This window comes from Lissotriton helveticus, chromosome 7 (genome assembly GCF_964261635.1).
Source record: "Lissotriton helveticus chromosome 7, aLisHel1.1, whole genome shotgun sequence".
NCBI lineage: Eukaryota > Metazoa > Chordata > Amphibia > Caudata > Salamandridae > Lissotriton > Lissotriton helveticus.
This window is the reverse complement of record NC_136068.1, coordinates 1509319496-1509339375: the sequence shown is the minus strand read 5'-3', so window position 1 is coordinate 1509339375 and position 19880 is coordinate 1509319496. Positions and strand designations below refer to the sequence as shown.

General features: G+C 45.4%; 1 protein-coding gene across 2 annotated transcripts in view; it reads right to left on the bottom strand.

Annotated features, from left to right (window-relative positions):
- LOC144767510 (sulfotransferase 2B1-like) overlaps positions 1–19880 on the bottom strand; it is an 858831-nt gene that overhangs the window by 778642 nt on the left and 60309 nt on the right. The window contains exon 2 of one of the 2 annotated variants that reach the window (XM_078650929.1): positions 11075–11111. The exons of the other annotated variant lie outside the window; for it this stretch is intronic. The gene's annotated coding sequence lies outside the window, so the exon portion shown is untranslated. The remainder of the gene's footprint in view (positions 1–11074; positions 11112–19880) is intronic. 2 annotated transcript variants of the gene reach the window in all.

The window sequence follows — 19880 nt, the reverse complement described above, 5'->3', positions numbered from 1 at the left end:
TTCGGGACCAAGCTCTTGTAAATCCGGAGCCCTTCTGGGCCTAAGTTCAGTAGCAAAATGCGTTTCTTCCTCTGGGGTTTGAATACCTCCTCATTTTCATCTTCCAGTACACCTATGAAATTGTCGATGTATTCTCTCCAGTCCTCCCACTTCATGAGGGGTTCTCCTGGGCGAGGTAAGAACTGTACCGGAGCCATCGCGTAGCCTGCTTGCGCGCTCATCTTCTCGCTCTTCGCTGCAGGTAGCGATCTTACTTGGCCACGGGGACTCCCTGGTGCGTCGTCTTGTTCTTCTCCACTTGCTGGGGTTCGGGGACTGTCCGTGTCGGCCCCCTCGGCTCCTTGTGAACCCTCCAGCGCGTGCTCACCAGTCTGCTGCTCGCTGGGTGGGTCGGCGCTCTTCTCCTGCCTTACTTCTAGGTTTCCAGGGCTTTTCCTCCCTTTTTTCCTTCCTCTGCGCCACACCCTCCGGTGTGCCGGGCTCTGCCGCGCTCTTTGGGGTATCTGTTCTCCTGCACCAGGTAGTCTTGCTCCCCTGTACCTCGTGGGGTGGTCCCGAAGCTTCTGGTGCTTGCTTGTCGCATAGGGCTGAGTCAGTGGTTCTGCCTTGCTGGGGGGTCTTCAATCCCACCCTCGTCGCCACTGTAATGATGTAGGCAGGCCCCAATAACTACTCTGAGCCCTTGCTGTGGTTAACTCTTATTTATTAGTTATATCCATAACAATCCCCAAAGAGCGCCGAGCCTCCGCTCCAGCGCCCGCTCTTCCCCCTGTGGTTTTCGCGCTCTCCGCGCTAAGCCACGCCCCCAGCACCCGCAGCCAATCCTGGCCGCCTGCACGTCACGTCCGCCGACGTGCCGTGCAACGTCTAGAGCGTCTCTACACTTGCCCCCCCCTGTGGCCAGTATCTTTCATGCCCTAGGGCCTCCTCTCTCACTGTTCACTCCACTTTCACACTTGCCTTCAGGACCTGCTCGCCCTGTATCCATCCGTCCGTCCGTCCTCCTGCCCCCCTTTCTCCCCCCCCCCTCAGCAGTTGAAGTCCCCTCCTTTCATTGAGGTCCTGATCTCCCTGTGACCCCCCCTCCCGGTGTGAACTGGTTTTGCTCTTCCTCCCGTCTAATCTCTCCCTTTAGTAGTCTCTGCACTTCCTCGCTCTGTTAGAGTGCTTACCATGTAAGTCTTCTTTTTTCACCAACCTCTGAAGTGCCCTCTTCCCTTTTGATCTTGTGCTCTCGGTTTTCCTTCCACTGCATTTAATGCACTGCCAACTTAGTCTTAGACTTGGCCTTCCACCTGTCCTCTCCCGTCAGGTGCTCATGCTCTTTCCTAAGCCTGCGAGGCTGCTCTTCCTCCCTCCTACCCCTCCCTCCCCTTCGTGCGCTCCTCCGTCTGCCTTTCATCTGGTCCCCACCCTGTGGTCAATGGTAAGATATCTGTACCGCGTATGTAAGAGTTTCTTGGCTCTGTGGAGGAAATGTTGTGTTAGCCCCTCTTTCTTTGGGGTCCTGCCCTCTCCCCTCAGCAGTCCCTGCTCTCACTTGGTTTGAAGTCTCACTCTCACCCCCAAAAAGTTACTTTACAGGAGTCCTTACAGTTCAACTCCTGTCCCCTGAAGAGCTCTCTCCCCTCTTCCTTTTGTGGTCCCCATCTGGTCCCCACCCAACTTTCTTATGGCACTCCCCTCTCATTTTGGCTGCCCCCTTCAGCAGATCCTACCCCCATATTGCTTTGGTATCTTGCTATTCACCATGGCCTGTAGTGTCCTTACCTCCTAGATTGGAGCATTGCACCCCATTTCATTAAGCCCCCTCTGAGCAGGAGTCTCCCGCTTCACCCCCATTCTAGGCTTCTGGGAGCCCTGAGTGGGTGAACCAGAGTTCCGGCTAATCCTGCCCAGTGGGCAGTCCAGCCTTTTCTGTCATTTGAGGGGAAAGGTAATTAGCAGCATCCCTTGGTGCTCCCCACATTGTTTGTGCTCCTCAGGGTCCTCTAAAATAAAATAAGATAGTATTAGTAGAGCGCACTAAACCCGTAGTTGTCGAGGCGCTTAAGCTGACAGTAGGAAAGAGGAGTGCAGCAGCAGATTAAGAGGAGAATAACAAGGTTTTCAGGAGTTTCATGAAAACAGAAAGGGAGCTAGCGGTGGTGACAGCAGGGGGGAGGGAATTCCAGAGCCTAGCAGCAGCTACCAAGAAAGCGCGACCACCCCATCTGGATTTACGTAGGCTGGGCAAAACACGTTTGAATTGTGTGGATGATCTCAAGGTCCTCCCTGGGGTATATCAATGGAACAGAGATTTGAGTTGGGAAGGACTCTTGCAATGCATGGCCTTATGTACTGTACATAGGGCTTTGAATGAGATACGTTCCGTAATAGGGAGCCAGTGTAACAACCAGATTCCTTCTCTTGCAGATTGAATCACTCGCACTGGAGAGACGGTGTTGAATGCTGCCAAAAAATCAAGCAGAATCAACACCGCCAAACCCCCTTGACCTACCTGCATCTGAATATTGTCAGAGGCTGTACTGGAGGGCAGATTCCGTACTGTGACCAGCGCGGAAACCATTCTGGGAGCAATCTAAGATTTCCTGTGCAACCAAATACTGCATCAGCTCAGTATTAATTGATTTTTCCAGTATTTTTGCAGGAGCAGGAAGGAGGGATATAGGATGAAAATTCTTGAGTTCCAGGGGGTCGGAATTAGGTTTTTTAAGAAGGGGAAGGACAATAGCTTCCTTCCAGATAGCTGGATGGCAGCTGGATGGGAGTATTCCATTGTATACCCTACACAGAAAGTAGCTGCTAAATCGGACGCCATTTTAAGAATGGTGGGCGTGCAGGGATCAGAGGGCGCTCCGGATTTAAGGCAAAGTAAGACATCTTTAATAAGTTGACGAGATAGGGGAGAAGGAAGACAAAACACTCTTGCTGATGTTCTGAGAGTCTTCCACTATACTCAATTTGGCCCTGACATTCGTGACCTCCTCAACGGTGGGTGCCTTGTCGACTGAAGGAGTAAACTCCTGGTAAATCTGCAGAACTTTCTCTTGAAAGTAGGTAGCTATCTTATCACAGAAATCTTGGGATGGGGTCACAGGCAGTTGCTGGGGAGGTTTGGAGATTTCCTTCATTACTTTAAACAGAACACTGGATGAATTATCAGTGGTCATAGTCTTTTCAGTGAAAAAGCGGGATTTAGCCTGGAAGATAGCATCCTTATAGTTCCGTACAAAGGGCGCTGCTTTTTCTCCTGAGGCCGGGGTTATTGTGCCATTTTCGCTCTTGTCTGCGGCATTCACGCCTTAGAACCATGAGTTCATCCGAGAGCCATGGGGCGGAGGGTTTACTCCTTTTAACAATTCCGTTTTTAAGGGGGGCTACTATAGAGCCCTGCTGATCCAGTCCTGGAAGCTCTCTGCAATATAAGGGGGAATAATGTGCCTCTTGACAGGGGTCGATGCTAAGGTGGCCTCCCAGCTGGTAGCAGTGATCTTATTAAGTTTCCTTGCTCTTTTTACGGGCTAGTGGGGAGAACATTTTTTATTCAACCAGATAGTGGTCCACCCAACTAAGGGGGTAGATTGTCTCAATTACCAGGTCATCCTGATCAATAAAAATGCTGTTGAGCGTATGACCAGCTGTATGGGTAGGGGCGTGTACCTGCTGCACAAACCCCATGGAAGTCAACAGATCAACAAGATGAGTTGTATCTCTATCTAGGTGATTTTCAAGATGAAAATTGAAATCTAAGATCGTATAGTGGGCAGTGATGGCCAACGGCTCAAAGGTTTTGCAACATGTCTCCGCAAATTAAGCTTGTTGGCCCGGCGGGCGGTAGACCAAAATGCCAGAGAAACAGAAGTTCTTGGACAGTTTGATCCTAAAGGAGGCCACCTCCAGTGTAGAGCCTGGAGCAGCTATCGCAGCATTCAAATTAAGCTCCAAGCACTCCAAAATTAAATCAAAGTTTGCATTATGCATAGATTTCCAGTGTCTTATTCAGACATTGTGCTTCAGATTCAATATGGCTGTTCCTCTGTACACAATCCATAGTCAAACATAACAGCTTCATGCCAATACGCGTTTCGCCCGTTCAGTATAACAGGACTTCATCAGGGCTTACAATGTCACTATCCTTATACAATCTGTCTGAAAGTTATAGTCCAAGAGAAACTTTTAAAATCAGTGATACACTTCAGTCCACATTGTATATAGATGTGGAAAAGTATATATGGTAACGTTCGTGTTCGGTCTGCAGAGTACTCCAACCCAAGCGATATTTGTGGTGTTCAGCCATTAAGTCTGCATCTGCGTCCTTGAAATCCATTTCATCTGGCTCCCCCTACGATCCTCTCCCAATCCGCTTTCTAAAACTACTTGACACCTCCCCCTTGACCATCATAGCAAATACGCTAAATGCTTCCCTTCTAACTTCCACTGTTCCATCAAGCTGGAAGCACGCCATAGTGACCCCATTATTGAAAAAATCATCTGCCGACCCCACGGTCCTATCGAATTATCGGCCCATATCGTTACTCCCTGCATTTTCGAAACTGATGGAGAGACACATCCACACCGCCCTCTCTTCCTTCACGGAGAATAACAACCTCCTCCACCCATCGCAATCAGGCTTCCGTGCAGGACACTCAACGGAGACTGCCCTACTGGGTGTGATGGAAAAAATTCGAAAACTCCTGGACGAGGGTCAAACAGTCGCACTCATTCTCTTAGATTTGAGTGCGGCATTTGATACTATATCACACAAAACTCTCCTGGCCACTCTAGAGAGAATTGGCATCCGTAAAGAGGCTCTTCAGTGGATAAAGTCCTTTCTAACCGACAGATCTTTTCAGATCAAATCCAGTATTGCATGCTCAGACACGTTCCCCGCCCCCTATGGAGTCCCACAGGGCTCCATCTTGAGCCCGCTGTTCTTTAATTTGTACCTGAGACCATTGGCCGATCTAGCTGACTGCGCAGGCCTAACCTTAATGTCATACGCTGACGACTCTCAGATCATCTTTTCCCTATCGGAGTCAAACCCCTCAGCTCCATCTGTGCTGAAAAATGGTCTTCAGGAAATCTTCAACTGGATGACCACCAACCAGTTGAAGCTAAACGGGGATAAAACAGAGGTCCTCCTACTAGGAAGAAATAAAGAGCTTTGGAACCCCTCACATTGGCCACCAGAGATGGGTAATCTACCCGCCCCAGCCACACAAGTAAGAAACCTAGGAGTCATTATTGACAATACTTTGTCGATGAAACAGCAGGCGAATAAAGTGGCCGGCCTCTGTTTCACCATAATAAAATGGTTAAAGAAAATCATTTGGATGTTGCCTCAAAACACCCAAAAAACCGTAGTCAACGCTTTAATAACTTCGCGTATTGACTACGGAAACATTCTCTACTTGAGCTCAAACCTAGCAGTGATCAAACGACTCCAAATAATCCAAAACGCTGCTGCACGACTCCTGTGCAGGATCCCTAAGTTTGATCGAATATCAAAACATCTGAATGATTTACACTGGCTCAGGATAGAACATCGGATCAGCTTTAAAACCCTGATTTATATGTTTAAAATTAAAACCAGAACTGCGCCCGGCTACCTACAAGCGTTGGCCTCCCCTTACCTGCCAACAAGAAATCTTCGATCCCAAACAGCAGCGAATTTCGTCGTCCCGAGATTCAAACTGCAAAGAACAGGAGGGCGCTCTTTTGCTGTGAGAGGGCCCACGTTATGGAACTCACTCCCCCCGCATATCCGGAAAGAAGAAATCTATACTAAATTTCGGAAACATGTAAAAACCTGGTTGTTCCAGAAGCAACTGCAGTAATACCACATTTCAGCACTTTCCCCTTCAATCTAATCGAATGTCACAGGCACCGGGAAACCCTTTTTAGGTAGCTGTAGCGCCATACAAATGTAAAAAATAAATAAATAAATAAATCTGAGGGAGTCCCTGGCCATCAAGGCTAGGCCACCTCCTCTCCTATCTGGGCGGTCCAATCTAAAGATGGTATAGCCCCGGGGGGACAGCGTCTACTAGATTTGGACCCAAGTGGTCTCTGGCCCATGTCTCAGGAATCAATAGACAGTCAAGATTACTAGACTGGATGGTCAAGGCCACTTCAGTTTTATGCTTAACCATAGATTGAAGATTAAGCAGTGCACCCCGGAGAAGATAAGGCCTGCTCTCAGCCAGTATCTTGGTCTCCAGCTTATCTTTCATCTACTGTATCTTTTTGAAGTGATCTAAGTGGGAGACCTTACTACTAATGGGTCTTAGGCTACACTGGGAGCAGGGAATCATCATCCCCTTTATTGAATTCACCATTCTCTTTGCACCTCTTGTGATGGAGAATGTGGCGCAGGTCTAGCAGTTGAAGTTTAGAGTAGATTCTGATTTGTGGATCTTTGTTTCTGGGGGGGAAAAGGGCAGCATGCCTGGCCCCTGGCACTGGCCAGACGCAGACCCCCTGTTTACACTGCTTTTACTGGTTCTACTCTTAGAGCGGTCCCTCAGTTTACACAGCTCCTAGCAGCTCAGCTGAAAGCAAACGTATCCCTCTCTTTACAGTGATGAAGAAGCACAGCAGAGTTGGCGGATATCTATGGAGAGGGGAAGATGGCTCAATTACGGGATGATGTGGATGTGTTTACTGCACCGCACTGGAGGATGAAGCAACTCAGCCTATGTTGTAATAAGGTAACTGATTTTAGATATTTTAGAGGGGACTCAAAGGACCGGTGGGAATCCGTACCACGCTCTTCACAACCTGTTCAGCAGTCATCATTGGTCAGCCAGCCTCTAGCTGCAATGCAGTGGACTGCCTTGCCCGGCTAAGAATGCACTTATGCCACGTTTCACTGTGCATTTTCCAGTTGTTGCACATGTCCACACCTTACAACATCCATATACCCCTGACATTATGCGAAACATGTACATCTGGCTGAAACTGCCTCCCTCCCCAGTTAATACAAACCGCATAGAGCATTTCACAACAATATCACCCCAAAATGACCGAACCATTTTGTTTCACGCTCACAATTATCCATGTCAGCATTTTGCTCAAGTAACCCATGCCACTCCAACATTAAAAATCTTCCCCTATCATTCAATTGTAAAACTACTTGCTATCTCTTGCTTGCACTGCTACCTTACACAAGCCTCTAATGCTCATTTAGCTTTATATCTCATAATGCCCCTGAAATTCCTGGTGACTCCCATCCCTTAAATGGCCACATGCCCCCTTCACTACCCTGAGCCCTGATTATTGGAAAGCTAGAGTCTGCTGCAAATTGCAATTTTAAATTGGTTCCTTGAATTGTTTCTGCTTGTTACTACCTTTTAAGAAGTCCACGCCCAATACCCTTTTAAAATGCTTACGGCTGTTCTGTCCTGATCCCTTCCTGATGGCAACTGAGGATCGACTCAAAGCATGCTCATCTATTACTCTCTCCCAGTCATTCCATCACAAAATTAAACTACACTGTCCCCGTCCTACCCAGGGTGTTCACCCCTAAAATGCCCTGCTCATTCCATCTAGTTACCTTGCGACTCACAAAAGGACACCACTGCCAAAAGTATCCTCCATGCAAATACTTTAGGTTTCACCTACACAGCACTTATTATATACATTTCAGCCGTGCACTCACAGATAGTGCATATCCTTGCAGTCTCTTTTGTGGACCCCTGCCTACCTTCTTCCTACTCTCCGCTGCACAGCAATTGTGCTGTCCTCATTTTTACATATTCCACCACAGAGGTGCAATTTTGGTTTGACGCGCTCTACTGGTTGGAATTCGGCTCACTGTACACAAGTTGGGCACTGCCATGGGCACCTGCATCTGTGCTTCACATTTTTTAAGCACTCGCAGCCCGATAACTAAAGGTTGTACGGGAGGCGTTCATATGCAGGCCCGGCTCCTGGAATTTTTATTTGGATGGGCCAAGGATGCTTTTGTGAGGGCCCCTGCTGCAGTCACAGCCGGCATACCTCGGTTTTGTCACGCTGGAGTTTACTTTAATAAAAAAATTATTTTTAAAACAGTAAGCAGGCATCAAGGCTCCCTCCCTTAAGCCAATAACAACACTGCAAGCAGCGTTGGGATTGGTCGAGATGCCACCCAGACAGGGGCTTATGTGTAGGCCATGTACTCCATGCAGAAGGACAGAGTGAGCATTACTGGTTTGGGAGACCCCAGAAGGCCGACCAAACAGTCTTAGAGCACTCAGGCGTGGGCACACCACTCCTCCCCTGCCCTGCTCACTGAGCTGTAAAAGTGAGATTTCCATCAGTCTCACTGGTGTAGCGACACCCTTTGTCTACGGGTTCACAAACTAAGGATCGACACTGGAGTGGAACAAAACACAAATGTATTACATCTCATGAGAGGAGTCCCTCATACAGACACTACAAGTGCCTGAGAGGGAACTGACTAGCATGGTCTCAAACCTAGTATTTATACTCTTTTGGTACAGTACGACAAGCAGTAAAATCACTTTGTCATTTTGTCATTGTTATATAATGCTTACACAACCCCTTATACAATGCTTACATGCTGAACTGCCGAATCCTGATAAACCCCTACCCATGTCATCCCTGTAGATAGGCAAGGGAGGTTACAGGCATTGGTGGGCTAACAGATAAAGCATCTGTTCACTTAAGCCCTTTGGCAGGGCAGGGCTCCTTACTATGACACGCAAGCCTTATCCATACAACCAGATTTCAGTGAACATGTAACGTCTGACTTTACAAAAGTCCCTACAGAATGACAAAATGGGGGCAGGTAGACAAAGTGGCTGAAAGCGGAGGCTAAGTTAACAGAATACAATTTTTACCATTTAACAGTCCCTCCTTTTAGCCTCAGCTGAATACATTTTGTCTAATTGAGATTACATTTCAAACACAAAAACTTTGCGAATACATGAAGAGTAATAAAACAAATCAGTGTTATACTGTAACAATTGAAGGCGCTCTATCTTTATTGTTCAAGCTTCCTGTATATATTTTCATAAATTCATCTATTTGTTGCTGGAGCATAAGCTGCTTATTAACATCATATATATCCACTTTCTTAGGGATACAGGACATGCATAAAGAAGTACAGAGGGGGCATATGATAGGCATACAAAGAATACAAAGGCAACAACGTAGAATAGCGCCTACTATACAAGCTGCTATACCAAGTAATTTCCATCCCCATGACATAATGCCCCAGAACAAACTAAACGAGGTCCATGTTCCAGTGTCTTGGTGTATCTCGGCCGCTATCCTATGTAATTTGGAAATGGCCTGATAAACGGAAGGTGCGTTGTCTGTTATATAAACACAGCAACTGGCACCGTTAATTCGGCATGCACCTCCACGATCTGCATCTAGAGCCATACGATTCTGTAAAACTACAAGTCTTAAGTTGACCAAAGTGTTGCAGTACTCTAATTAGTTCTGTCACGGGCACCTTGTTGGTGTATTCATGAAGCCCTCACCCACCAACCTAGTTGGTGGCATGCTTCATCATCGGGCCCACCCAGTGACACCTAGTATGTCCCGGGTGTGCTACGATGCCTGATTACAGCAGAGCTGGTATATTGCTGAGAGTGCAGTGAGTGAGGTTGAGTGAGTTGTGATTTAAAACGGCTTGGTGGTGGTCCCAGTACCCGAGGGTAAATTAAACTTTAATAACTGGGCCGTCACCAGCGGTTAAAAGTAAGGCTACAGGACGCGTGAGGGTGGCGAGTTACTGCCCACTGCGTCCTTCAGATGGTCGACATGTTTCAGCCAGTGCCTTAGAGTATTCTGGCTTTCCTCAGGACCGTTTTTTAAAAGGTGTGGTGAAATAAAACAGACTTAGTGTTGTGGTACAGACTATGTGATACACTCACTAAGGCGTTTTTCCGGAGGACGACGGCGGGACAACAGGTACAAGGCAGGCACTGACCAGAAAGACTGGTCATCCCCTTACCGCTTCCCTCCAGGAAGCCTTGGCTAATAACCCAAAGCGTATGCATGAGAAGGGAATCCCCCTCTCACATATAGAAAAACGCCTTAGTGAGTGTATCACATAGTCTGTACCATACTAGGTGTCACTGGGTGGGCCCGATGATGAAGCATGCCACCAACTAGGTTGGTGGGTGAGGGCTTCATGAATACACCAACAAGGTGCCCGTGACAGAACTAATTAGAGTACTGCAACACTTTGGTCAACTTAAGCTAGTCCTCTTTGATTAATCACATATAAACCCTCGGTGTCAGGACTCAAGCTGTGGGTTCGGTCATTACCTGTCCAACTACATTATGGAGAAAATCAAGACGTTCCCCAAACACGTGGACAGATGGATTACAATCCTGGAGATGCAAGATGGCCGCCGTCGTGGCCAGCGTAAGAGACAATGGACGTTCTAGTCTTTCAGACCCCAGCTGCTGAGGTCGCTATGTGGAGCGCGAGCGTCATGAGAAACTCGCACTTCACTGAAGACCCTAGCTGAGGAGGTTCGTCGTGTCAAGCTGTAAAAATTCTAGTCATAGTAGTTTTTTGTTTAATTATCCTGAGTGTAAGGAGGACGAAGCCAGAAGCAGGCTCGGCGCAACTAGTCAAGCGCGAGCCTTCAAAAACTTATGAGCGTCCGCCTCTCAAGCCGGAGCCCCTCTGACAGACTCAATCGGTCTGAGGAGCTTCCTCCGTGGGAAGAGACGCTGTCACTGCCGCGTAGCTGAAGAGGAGCGGCTTCTGCGAAGGAAACGTCTTTCCGCTGTCAAAGCCAGCTGTGGGAGTTTCGCCGGTATCCTGTCAGAGTTTCCAAGTCCACCCCCGAAGACAAGACCAGGCGAGAGGCGCCTGCAGCGCGAGTAGCCGAGAAGACAAAAGCTAAGTTAAAGACTGCAATTATATTCAAATGCTATTTTCTATTACAATAAATATATATATATATATATATATATATATATCTATTTAACCATTTTCGAAGCTCTTGAGACTTAACCCCAAAAACAGTATACTGATTCATAAAAAACACGAGGGCTACAAACTAAGAAAGATAGAAGAAAAGGAAAAGAGAATACTTACCAAACTTGCTGAGTAACAACTCTAGAACTGTGCAAAACTGAAAGAGAGAAAAAGAGAGACTGAGTTACTTATCAGCAAAACAACTAATAAGTGAAAAGAGAGAGAAGTCAATTAAAACACAGAATCCATTTTAACAAGAATCTCAGATACCAGTGAAGTAAGTGCGCTTTCCCTTTCCAAAAATAATTAGGTCAAGACCCGCTATCGTGATAAGGAATTAAACTAATCTATTGCTGTTTATTGTATATTAGTGACAACTGGTAGCTGAGCAGAAGCCTAATCATTACCTAAGAAGAGAGGCAAGGTCCAGCAGTACTAGGGTGGGTGAGCAGAGAAAAGACATGCATTCAGAATAGAACAGTGATAATGGATGGTAGGAGTGTAATGTTGTATTATTGTCTTTAGGTTCCACACATCTACCAAGCCACCAGAAGGCAGAGACCAGAGGGAACCAACGCTGGACCATTCTCTTCTCTGTTTGTTATTTTATCCACACCCCCTTCCCTGGGAGTAATGTAGGGAGGGTTCAGAGACCTGACCCACCGACATTGCCCAAAGGGATTTGGGTTCTAGCATCTCTGTTCCCGTGCAAGACCTTGGTGAACCAGATAAGTTGTGTTCTGACACTCGGGGACACGGACTAGCTATCTAGTCCTCTCTCTCTCCCTCTTGTTACACGCAAACTACAAGTCTTGCCACCTGGAGTTCCTGAGTGATGTCACCTAGAGCTGCAGTAGTCTGCCTAACTAATGTCTCAACTACTCTAGTGAGTCTTCGTATGTTTCTACTATTAAGAGGTGGACCAACAAAGAAAAACACACCCAAGTTCACGTCAACATATTCTTGCAATGAGGTGTCAGTCTGATCCACTGCCTTAATATTTATCATTCTCTTGGTCCGCTAATAAAAGGATTGTAAACCGATAATCCGGTCTTATGACAAGAAGCGCGAGCAAAAAAAACAGAGGCGAGGAGGAAAGATAAGTAACATTTCCCTGACCATCCTGGGTGGTAGATAGAAATAACCCTTATTCCCACAAATAAAATATGTATTATGGGATGCTAGAAAACTACTAAGAGTCGGACCAGTTATAGTCAGTATAGTGTTACTATTACCTACAAAGATGGGACCAAAACTTTTTACACATAGGGGGGGTCTTGTGTGTCTGTTACTGCTATAGTAGGGAATCCTTTCTCTAGTTTAGTCTGTGTCCTTTCAAAGACATATCCCCTGGCAGAGGTACCTACAGCATGTTCCTCAGTTTCCCATTCCGATCCCTTTGCTTACGGATTACCATCATCTGGGTAACATACCATATTCAATTTCTTATTAAGACCCCCTACATCAGCTTTAGAAACGCCCCCAATTTCTGCAGCCCACAGAAGTGCAAACCAAGCACGACAAGAACCATTGCAGGAGAATGGGAGAGGGATGATAGGAGTTCCCTCTGCACCCTGGTGTGCAGGTAAACAATCCGCAAACCCAACAATTAGAAACATTAGTAATGCTACGCAAGAGTGGGTCTTTCATCTAACTGTGATAGCGTAAAATGGTAATGTTCAAACAGTCTGGGAGTTGAAAGTACATGCTTATGTACAGGAAATTCCACATGGAAAAACCAAGCTATCGCACAAATTCCTATAACCCTAATTAAACTTGCTGCTAAACAAATGGATATCCATTTTCATTTTTTCTCTCGCGACATACGGTGTTGAATATCCTGCCGTTCTTCCTCCATATTTGGCATCCAAAAATCAACAATGTCTTTAACTGTATTATCTCTTAAAAACGCTGCACAAAAATATTCTTTTTCCACAATGTCTATAGATTATGTCCAATGCATATTCAGTTAATGGGAAATTTCAGAAAGAAAGCAAACATTTGAAACAATCAAACAATATTTTCACCTCAAAATCCAAGCTAAAAAAGGAACAAATCAAAAATTGTTGAAGACATGCAGTTCAATAAAACCACAGAAATGAAAAGAAAGTCAATATAGCAAGTATTCAAGAAAGATCATCCACAAGTTCATTCCCTACAGCCTGAAGGATCGTTAGATATATTGCCATTTTCAAAGGATGGATTTCGGATCCCCTATAAAATTCAGTCTGGAAAAAATCAGTAAAGTGAAGCTGTGGGCCAAGGCAAACAAAAGCTATCTTACTTCTGACCGGATGCCTTGGCCAAGCAGTAGAAACCTCTGAATCTATTTCCAGCCCTAGGAAAAGTAGATTGATGAACACTCGAATAGTGTCAGGGGTTTTCGGCACCAAAAACCCTCGAATTCTCTTCATTCAGATACTGTGGGTTGGATTTTGCCAGAAAAATCAAGTTGTAATTCAGAAAATTAGGTTCTTCCATGGGATTCAGGATATCCACGCCACAAACCACACCAAAACCAGTTCACCCACTTCTGCAGCACAGTCTCCTGCCAAGTAGGCCCTCTAACTGGACCAGACTCGCTGCACCCTTTTCTCAAAGTCTTCATTCAGTGGGTAAAACGAGGTCTCAGATTGTACCTCTCTCTTCCAGCTACTGTCGGATCAGTAAAGAGCAGTTCTTCCGGTGTGACAATATAGTGGTCTGTCTTTTCTCCGTTGCTGAGAATATTGTATGCAATTCCTGCGTTCTCAGTTTCTGTAATCGGAGTCAGATCGGAGGGCACTTTCTTGCAGTGCGAGCCACGGATACAATTCCTTCTGTTCGTAACTCGGACTGCTGTTCGTGTTGCCAATAGGACCTGCTCAGGCCCCTTCCAGCGAGGTTCCAAGTTCTTTGAACGCTGGAAATTCTTAGTTACAACCCAATCACTGGATTGTAACGAGTGCCCAGGACCTTCCGTATTATCAGGAAGTGAGTCTCACACCTGTTGGTGAATCAAAGAGAGTTCCTTCATATAATCTAACAAAATAGGGTATGCAAGTTCTCTCATTATCATGGGATGTGGAGGACCCCATGCATTCATTGGTCTCCCAAAAATCACCTCATAGGCCATAAGGCGAGACTTGCTATGAGCCACTGCACATGCAGACAGGAGGGCTAATGGCAAAACATCAGGTCACTTAAGCCCTGTTGAGGTCTGCACCTTAGCTAATTTAAGTTTAAAAGTCTGATAATAACGTTCCACCATGCTGGCAGATTGTAGATGATGAGCAGCATGAAATTTCTGACGTATTCCCAAACTTTCAGTAATCAATTTAATAACATGTGCAATAAAATGAGGTTCATTATCACTCCATAAAATTCTACAAATCCCAAATCTAGGGAAATATTCTTTCAAAAGGATCTTAGCTGTGTTGAGTGCAGTATTATCTTTCATAGGATATGCCTCCACCCACTTACTTAAGGCACATACTATAACCAAGGCATGCCTAAGGTTATTGCATTTTTCCAGTTCAATGAAATCCATCTGCAGGGCTTCGAATGGCACACTAGGCAGAGAGAACCCTCCTTTTGGGGTAGCCACTCTCGTTCCCGGATTGTGTTGCAAACAAATCATACAATGTCTGACATGGTGTTCAGCTGTTTTTCTTATATCTGGATGCTCCCATACTTGCTCTAGTTGTGTGGCTATACTTTTTGCACTAACATGTGCTAGGCCATGTGGCATAGTGACAAACGGTAATACATAAGAACTAGGCTATTTCCACCTGTCCCCATCTGGCCCTTTTCTCTAACAATTTTCACTGTCCAATATTCCGGTCTTTTCCCATTGTTGCCATCTGTTGAATCTCGCCAATCTCTTCATTTACATTATACATTTTCTCTGCAGAGGAACACATTACATACATTTGTCCTTGTTGGCTAAGTGTTGTTTCTTTTGCCGTACTGTCTGCAAATGCATTGCCTCTTCCCACATCATCCACTACTTTCTGGTGTGCACTACACTTAACAATAGCCACCTGCTTAAGTAATGTTAATGCAGTCAACAAATTCTGAACTAATTCTCCATTTAGGATCTTTGTCCTGTGGGACGTTAGGAACCCTCTTTCCTGCCATAAGCGTCCGAAGTTATGTGCAACTCCAAAGGCATACTGACTGTCTGAATAGATATTTACAGACAGTCCTTGACTAAGCTCACAAGCTCTCAGAAGTGCAATAAGTTTGGCAGCTTGTGCGGACTTGTAGGGGATTTGAGCCATCTCTACTATTGTGTGCAGCATAGAGATAGCGTAAGCTGTAGTCGTAATGCCACCAGGTAACTTAAAACAAGACCCACCTGGGCATCAGACAGAGGAATATCGGTAAGGTCCACTCGACCCTTGGTTTGTTCTTCAGTGGTAAAAATGCAGTTGTGTATGTCACTAGTTTGTTCAGAAGGCAATGGCAACAAAGTAGCTGGATTCAAGGTCAGAAATCGTTTAAGGGTAATATGTGGTGCTAACAAAGTGAGTTCGTAGCAGGTAAGATGGGCACTCGCCAAGTGTTGGGTTTTAGTTTGATTCAATAATACATCAACTGAATTGGGGACCAAACCCGTCAGTTTGTGGTCCAGTACAAGTCCTGCTGATTGTCTGATTGAAATGGTAGTTGCTGCCACAGCTTTCAGGCAACCAGAGAATGCCCTGGCCACAGGGTCCAGAACTACAAAAAAGTATGGACATGGGCGTGGTTTGTCCCTGTGTGGCTGTGTTAGGACAGACAATGCACAACCAGTTTGTGTACAGAAAGAGAAAATGTTTTCATGTAATCAGGTGTTCCTAACACAGGAGCATAACAGAATGCTGTTCAGAGTTGCTGATATACATTCTGACCCTCAAAAGACCAAGGCAAAGTAAATGGGGTATCTTTGACCGTAAGGGCAAGAAGAGGTTTAATGAGGAGGGAAAAATTAGGGATCCAATGACGACAATAGGACGACCTGCCAATCAATGCCCTGATGTCCTTTTGCATCTGAGGAATAGGTGTGTGTATAGTAGCCTGAATTCTGTCTTTAGTCAGCGTTCTTCCCTCCTTCGACAAGGTGACTGTTAGATCTGGCATCATTGGCGTGAGTCTCCCTTCCACTTTTGATGGATTGCCTCCTCTGTTTTGATTTGTTTTTCCTGGATTTATGCTTTGGGCACTGTGCCACTGCTAATCATTGCCACAGTGCAAGGGCTTCCTTTGTTAAATTGATATACTGATTGGTTATTCCATGATTGGGTTCTTTGATTTATCTGTCAGCCCCTAGTACAGTGCACCATGTGAGCCCAGGGATTGTAAATCAAATACTGCTGGTGGGCTTGCATCACTGGTTGTGCCACCCACAGAAGCAGTTTGTAAAGTGTCTCAGGCATGCCACTGCAAGGCCTGTATGCAGTCTAGCACTGCCATGTCGACTTGGCCAAGTGCACCCACCTGCCAGTCCCTAAACCTTCCCTTTGCTTCATATTAGACACCCCTGTGGTAGGCCCAAGGGCAGGGTGCATTGTAAGTACAAGGTATGACATGCTCTGATGTGTTTAGCATGTTCTAATAGTGAATTACAGCCATTTTCGTTTTTCACTTTTGAAGGCTACCTGTTCTCATAGGCCAGAATGAGCAGCTAGATTATTACATGCTTATAATCCTAACGGACTCAGGGGACATGGTACAAAATTGAATTTTAGTATGCCTGAACTCAGAATACTAAAATACATCTTTCAGTAAAGTTTATTTTAATATTCTGTGTTTGCAAATACCACTTTTAGAAAGCAGGTATTTGCTTGCCTAAACATATGAGCCTGCCTCTGCTGGGTGGTGTATTCCTTGTCTGGGTTTGTGAGTGATGGGGCTGGGGAATTCCAGGACCTGAATAGGGCTGGGCATTCCCTCTACAATGCTGGCACCACCCCATGTGGCTTGTCTGATGTCTCTGCCCTACACTGTGAAAGGAGAGGAGGAATCATGTCAACAGAGTGCTCCAGAGCTGTATCTTCCCTCCCCTGTGCTGGTTCCACCTCCTGTGGGGCGTCTGATGTCTCTGCCCTGCACAGTGAAAGGAAGAAGAGAGTCACATAAAAAAAGTGCTCAGGAACTGGTTTAGACTAGGCAGAGACCTCTCTGCCTTCAGAAAACAAAGGATTTTGGGGTATAAGTATTGGGACCCTTATCCCAAGAAATTAGATCACTTCTGGAACAAGAAACCTTTTTGCCAAGGAGAAGAACCAAGGAACCTGCAGGAGTTTGGACTGTCCCTCTGCCAGTGTGCTGTTTGCTGGGTTGGCCTGCAGTGGTTGCTTCATTGCCAAGGGAAAGGAGAAGGAACTTTGTAAGGACTTTCATCTACAGAATAATCTCCAAGGGATTGAACTGTGCTTGCCTCCTGCTGAAGTCTCCGGGACAAAAGACTTCACCTCCAGCTCCCCCTGAATTTCCTTGCTGGGAATTCTAACTCCAGTCACTTGCATGAAGCTGGGAGCTGGAAACGCGACGCATCGAGAAGCGTGTCGCCGCCGCAGCTGAAATCATCACAACGCCGGAGGAGCGAGCCTTTGCCGCATCTCCCTGGAAGCGTGTGTTCATCGAAGCTGCCTGCTGCGCATCACCGGAGAAGCGTGACAACATCGAGAGAGTCGCCATCGCATCACTCGAGAAGCGTGTTGCAGGGCCTGTCGCGGCTCCAAAGTACAGTCATCTCAAGGCTGCCAGGGCGTCATCGCATCGCTGCATCAAGGGCGCCATCTTCTCGCATCGCAACTGGATCATTGCATCACATCAAGGCGCCATCTTGCGCACCGCAACAGGCCCGCAAGCCGAGAATCTACACATCACCTTTGCTCCGGTAAGGCTCACGACGAGTCCCCTACTCTGCAAAAGCATTGAGGAAGGACGCAACCGTTCGCCCGGATCACAAAACCGACGCATCTCCCCTCGTGCAAGCCTTTTGTTTACTTTGCGTTACACATCCAGGTACTTTGTTGAGAACTTTGTCGCATTTACCAACAACTTGAGTTAAGAGACTTTAATCATCTTTTAAGTAATCTTAAGTGTAGTATTGTGGACTTTTGACGTTTGTGGTCTTGTGTTTAAGTTTATATAAAGAATACATATTTTTATAAAACCTGTGTTGTGTCCATCTGTAGTGTTATCACTGTATTACTGTGTATATTCACAAATGCTTAACACACTGCCTCTGGGATAAGCCTGTCTGCTGGTGCCAAGCTACCAAGGGGGTGAGCAGGGGTTATCAAGGAGTCTAATCCCCTTATTATGACTTAGAAGTAAGTGTCCCTACTTGGACAAAGGTGATAACCATTGCCAACTAGACACCCCCAGATTTTACAGTGACCTAAATAGTTAACCTCTAGTCAACAAAACTGCAACTTATTATTCGAGACTTTGTGGCCCAATTTAGCAAGGTGAGTCAATAAGAGCAATGTAGCCTCAATACAAAGTTCAGTGGTGTCAGCTGCTATCAGCAGCTCATCCACGAACTGTAACAATGAAGTGCCCGGGGATAAATGCAAATGATCAAGTTGACGTTTAACGGCCGGACTGTAATTGCTCAGACTCTCTGTATACCCCTGAGGAGCACAACAGAATAGGAATGACCGCCCCTTAATAGAGAAGCCAAAGAAATACCTGCTAGAGTGTACAATAGGAATGGAAAAGAACGCATTCATAACCCCTTCGCTGCTAAGCCTTTTCATCCCCTGTGCTAAGCCTTTTTTGCCTATTTAGGGTAGTTTGCGCTTAGGCCCCTATAACTTTTTGACCACATAAGGTATCCACGCCAACTTTGCGTCCTTTTCTTCCAATATCATGGGGATTCTAAAGTTACTCAGGGTTTGTGAATTCCCCTGGACAAAACTCAGAAATTAGCCAAAATACAGCACAATTTTGTTTTTGGGGGAAAAAATGGGAAAAAGGTGCTGCAAATGAAGAGTTTGTTTTTTTTCTCCTGCAAATGGTATCAAAAAAGGGGTTGTAGGCCTTAAATCACCATTTTCCCAGATTTTGGGGTATGACAGACTTTTGTCTAAAAACCAAAAGTTTTTACACAGTTTTGGCATTTTTCTGGGACATAGCCTATATTTGCTATTTTTTGTGCTTTCAACCTCCTGCCAGTTAATGGTAGAAAGGGGTATGAAAGTAATATTGGATCCAGGAAAGCTATACATTTTATGAAAGCAGACAGCATTTTGAATTCATCAAGGGGACATTTGTGTAGATCCTTTAACGTTTCTTTATAGAAACTAACAGTTAAATATATGAAAAATTGAAAATTAGTTGAAAAAAACAGCCATTTTTGTCAATGTTTTCACCTGTAACTTCTTCTAATTATGAAAACTCTTTAAAATCAATATACTTTACATTGGCTGGAACTTACTGGTTGTGGGGATATATAGGACTTGTAGGTTCACCAAGAACCCGACGAACCCAGAGCCAAAAATTAAGCAGCAACTTGCAATGATTTTTTATTATGTACCGGGTATAAGCAATTATTCTGGGAAAAAGTATACATGGAAAAATCGGTATCAAAGACACCTATTGATTTCTGAACTGGGAACAAAATATAAAGTTTAGAAACAGTAGATATTTGTACATTTCCGAAATTGGGAATACTCATACTAGCATGAAAATTACGGTCATTTTTCAAAATGACTTCTTTTTTACACATGGTCTTTCATTTGGAAGGCAGAAATGCATCGAAAGTCGATAGGTAGTAACAGTTGCTCTACAAATCTGAATTACCCAGAGTCTCATGTAAAAAATGGTACCTCACTTGTGTGGGTAGGCCTAGTGCCCATGACAGGAAAAGGCTCAAAACGCAACGGGAACACACCACATTTTCACAATGAAAAATGACCCTTTTTTTGCAAAGTGTCTAGCTGTAGTTTTT